The sequence below is a fragment of the Papio anubis genome, chromosome X (genome assembly GCF_008728515.1).
Source record: "Papio anubis isolate 15944 chromosome X, Panubis1.0, whole genome shotgun sequence".
NCBI lineage: Eukaryota > Metazoa > Chordata > Mammalia > Primates > Cercopithecidae > Papio > Papio anubis.
Window position 1 is genome coordinate 40,148,738 of NC_044996.1, and position 5,239 is coordinate 40,153,976.

Consider the following 5,239-nt stretch of genomic DNA (forward strand, 5'->3'; position numbering starts at 1 on the left):
GTGTGATCTCGGCTCACTGCAAGCTGCACCTCCCATGTTCAAGTGATTCTCCTGCCTCAGCCTCCTTTGTAGTTGGAATTACAGGCATGCGCCACCATGCCCAGCTAATTTTTGTATTTTTATTAGAGACAGAGTTTTGTCGTGTTGGCCAGACAGGTCTCGAACTCCTGACCTCAGGTGAACCTGCCTGCCTCGGTCTCCCAAAGTGCTGGGATTACAGGTGTGAGCCACCACGCCCAGCCTGAAAGACACTATTTTTCTAAAGGAGATGACTCTATAGTGTATATCTGGATCTTTTTTTCCAAATAAGCATAAAAATGTAAATAAGTTTTTTAACTTTTCAAAATAATTCTAAATGTTTCAGTGGAGGAATACATGTGTAAGATTCGTCAAAGATTGAAGAAATTACTGAGTAGAGACTTGCCCTATGAGATAATAAAAGTGTGTAGAAACCACAGTAATTTCAGTAGTCTGCTAATGGCATGAGATTGGTGGGGGAAATCCATGAAACAGAAAAAAAAAATTCATCATAAACTTATCAAAGTTAGTTCATGCAACAGTCACATTTTAAGTTAGTGGAGAAAAGAACCTTGTTCATCTAGTCAGCGGTGCTTGGAATTGTGTAAATGACTGTAAAAATTAAAAAGACAAATACTGCAAGTTCTCACTTGTATGTGGGAGTTAAAAAATTCGATCACATGGAGGTAGAGAGCGTAAAGATAGATAACAGAGACTGGAAATGGTGAGTGGGGGGAAGGGGAGAGAATAAAGAGAATGGGTTAAATGGTTTAAACATATAGTAGAAGAGAAGGAATAGATTAAATGCTTGATAGCAGGTTAGGGTTACTATACTGAACAAAAAATGTATTGTACTTAGGCGATGGACATCTTAAATACCCTGACTTGATCACTATGCATTATATACGTGTATCAAAATTTCTCAAGTACCCAATACATTTACACAAACAAAAACAAGAAAATTAAGCAAAAAAGGAAAAAAAAACCTTTGCTTACAAAAAATAAATAATGATAAAAATACAAGTATGCTTTGTATTTCAATTCATAAGTATTAATTTCAGATATGTATATAAGTATAAATGAAAGAGGCAAAACATAAGATAAAATATTAAAAGCTATGCTCACATTAAAAAAGTATATACTAAAAAATAAAAACTCAACTTTAAAGAAAAATAAAGTTGGAGAAAAATTTATTCTGTATATGGTAGGCTAAATGTTATCATTAATACTAAATATATATTAAATATATTAACTATCCCATTCTATACCTAGAATAGGTGAAGACCCATAAGATAAATTATGGCCATAAAATGCAATTGCAGGTAAAGAAAACTTTTACACTGTTGGTGGGACTGCAAACTAGTTCAACCATTGTGGAAGACAGTGTGGCGATTCCTCAAGGATCTAGAACTAGAAATACCATTTGACCCAGTCATCCCATTACTGGGTGTATACCATACTAAATAAAGGTCCATAAGATAAATTATGGACATAAAATGCAATTGCAGGTAAAGAAACAAAGGTTGAAAGGAAAGAAAAGTAAAATAGAAAGACACATAATCAATTAATATTAAAAATATTTTCAACCAAAGAAATGCAAAATGAATCTATGATATTATTGTAATTATTGTTGTTTTGTGTTATTTAAATTAGGAAAATTAAAATAAAAATTATAGCACTGCATTTGCTCTGTAATAGGCATGCTTTTACATTGCTGGCAAGAACACAAATTTGTTCAGAGTTTTAAAAAAAATTTGGCAATATGGATCAAAATACATATTTCTCTTAAAAATACATATTTCTCTTGTTTCTATTATTATTATTTCATTACTAAAAATTTATGCTAAGAAAAGATCAGAAATTGGTGTATCCTCATTGTAACATTATTGTGACATAAAATATATTGTAACATTCAAAAATTACTGTCCTCAATAATATTTCATGGCATTGGAAATTCTCAAGTTATATTATCAAATGAGAAAATTAAGTTACAAAGAGTATGTGCACTTAAGGCTAAACTCATTCTGAAAATGTCAGCAGTGAACTATCCTCTTTCTACATATTAACAGCATATACTCCTTAAGGTTAACTGTGGTTACTATGTCTATGTGGTAGAACTAAGGCTGTTTGAGAGTTGTGGAAAGAGTAAACAGAATATAGTTGGAAGACAATAAGATATAAATAAAAGGAATGTAAAAAATTTAGGAGACCCAAAGTTGAAGGAAGAAAGTGATAGAAAATTGTCATGCAATTTTGTTAATTTCCTAGTAGCTCTTAGGATTCTAAGAACAGGTGAGAAGTTGGTGGCCCAGGTTTGTGGATGACATGGGAAGAATGGTGAAGGTCAAAAGTCTGACTAAGTCTAGGGACCATGCAAGGATATCAATTAAAGCATTTAATAGTTTCTAAGCTGTAGACTTTGTTTCTACAGGCTAGTTAGGGAAGACAATGATATTAAAAACTGTTGTGATCGACTTAGAAAATACTGTAAGAGCAAGGGACCAAAGATCATAACGAGGTATTGAAATGTAAAAGACGCTGGATAGTCAAAGCAATCTTAAGCAAAAAGAAGAAAGCTGGTGAGAGGCATCATACTACCTGACTTCAAAATACTCTACAAATCTATTGTAACCAAAAGAACATCATATTGGCATAAAAGCAGACACATAGATCAATGAAACAGAAGAGAGAACCCAGAAATAAATCTATGCATGTATAGCCAACTGATTTTCAACAAGGCACCATGAACACGCATGGGAAAAAAAGGACAGTCTCTTTGATAAATAGTGCTGGGAACTGGATATCCACATGCAGAAGGAGGAAACAAGACACCTATCTCTCACTATATACAAAAATCAACCCAAAATATATTAAAGACTTCTATGTAAGTCCCAAATTATAAAATTACTAAAAGAAAATATGGATAAATGCTTCATAAAATTGGACTGGGCAAGGATTTTTTAAATAAGAACTCAAAGGCACAGGCAAGAAGAGTAAAAATAGACAAATGAGATTACATAAAACTAAAAGCTACTGCATAGCAAAGGACATAATCAATGGAGTGAAGAGACAATCTATAGAGTGCGTGAAAATATTTGCAAACTATGCATCTGAGAAGAGACTAATAACAAAATATGTAAGCCACTCAACTCAATAGCAAGCAACCAAATAATCCCATTAAAAATGGGCAAAAGATCTAAATAGACATTTTTATTTGTTTTTCTTAAACATACAAAAACCATTATTTACAGCTGAAAACCTGAACACAATCTTGGATTCTGAATCTCTGATACTTCCAGAGTCTGTTGGTCAAATGGCATAGCAGCAGGCAGGGAAGCAAACACAGGGGCCAGTCCAGATTATCTTACTCAAGAACATCGCCAAGAGGAAGTGAAGGTCTGATTCAGTCTTGGTCTGAAATACATCTCCCCACACCGTGAGATCAGCATATGTACCTTGGCCTTATTATTGGGGCCTGTGGGAACATTCTCAATCTTTTTCATCAGTAGAAGTCCATCAATGATTTTTCCAAACACTACATGCTTCCCATCCAGACCATTGCACCTAGAGCAGGTGATAAAGAACTGACAGCCATTTGTACTGGGATCACTGTTCACCATGGAAAGCAGGACTGGAGCTGGGTGTCTGATTTTAAAATTTTCATCTGCAAATAGTCCCTGGTAAATGCTGGTGACTCCAGTAACATCTCCATTAACAAAATCTCCACCCTGAATCATGAAATCCTTTATGACACTGTGAAAGGTGCTCCCTTTGTATCCTATTGGAACCTGATCTTTACTGAATTATCTGGTGCAGAACTGCCTAAAGTTCTCAGTTGTGTTAGATACAATGTCTACAAAGAGCTGCATCTACATGTGGCCAACTACCTGACTGCCAATGCTGACATCAAAGAATACAACGGGTGCTCAGGGCTTGAATTTGTCACCACCATGGCTTTGACTCAGAAGCAGAAGTCTGACATTTTTCAAAAGAAGACATACAAATGGCCAACAGATATATGAAAAAATGTTCAACACCACTAATCATCACAGATATGCAAATTGAAGCCACAATGGTTTCATTTTACCCCAGTCAAAATGACCATTATAAAAAAAAAAAAAAAAAGATAATAAGTGTTGGGAGGATAGGGACAAAAGAAAACCGACACTGTTGGTGGAAATGTAAATTCGTACAGCCACTGTGAAAGACAGTATGGAGGTTCCTCAAAAAATTAAAAATATAATTACCATATGATCCAGCAATCCCATTCATTGCTGGGTATATATCCAAGGGAAATTAAATCCGTATATCAAAGAGATATCTGCACTCCCATAATTACTGTAACACTATTCACAATACACAAGATATGGAGTCAACCCAAATGACTATCTCCAAATGAATGGATAAAGAAAATGTACATATATGCAATGGAATATTATTCCGCCATAAAACAGACTAAAATAGGCCGGGCACGGTGGCTCACACCTGTAATCCTAGCACTTTGGGAGGCCGAGGCGTGCAGATCACCTGAGGTTAGGAGTTAGAAACTAGCCTGGCCAACATGGTGAAACCTAGTCTCTACTGAAAATACAAAAAATTAGCTGGGCGTGGTGGTGGATGCCTGTAATCCTAGCTACTTGGGAAGCTGAGACAGGAGAATCGCTTGAACCTGGGAGGTAGAGGTTGCAGTGAGCTGAGATAGCTCCATTACACTCCAGCCTGGGTGACAGAGTGAGGCTCCTTCTAAAACAAACAAACAAACAAATAAACAGAATGAAATCCTGTTACTTGCAACAACACGGACGAACCTGGAGGACATTATGCTAAGTAGAATAAGCCATACACAGAAAGACAAACACTACATGATCTCATTCATATGCAGAATTTTAAAAAGTTGATTTCATAGCAATAGTGTAATAATGATTAGCAGAAGCTGGGGATGGGAGCAGGGACATGTACAAAGTTACAGTTAAAAAGTGTAGAGGCCGACCAGGTGCGGTGACTCACGCCTGTAATCCCAGCACTTTAGGAGGCTGAGGCGGGTGGATCACCTGAGATCCGGAGTTCGAGACCAGCCTGACCAACCTGGAGAAACCCCTTCTCTACTAAAAATACAAAATTAACCAGGCATGGTGGCAGGCGCCTGTAATCCCAGCTACTCGGGAGGCTGAGGCAGGAGAATCACTTGAACCCGGGAGGTGGAGGTTTCAGTGAGCCAAGA

The 5,239-nt window shown here is 36.4% G+C and overlaps 1 pseudogene; it reads right to left on the reverse strand.

Annotated features, from left to right (window-relative positions):
- Positions 1–2,929: 2,929 nt before the first annotated feature.
- Positions 2,930–4,305, reverse strand: LOC110742204 (annotated as a pseudogene).
- Between the last annotated feature and the right edge of the window lie 934 nt (positions 4,306–5,239).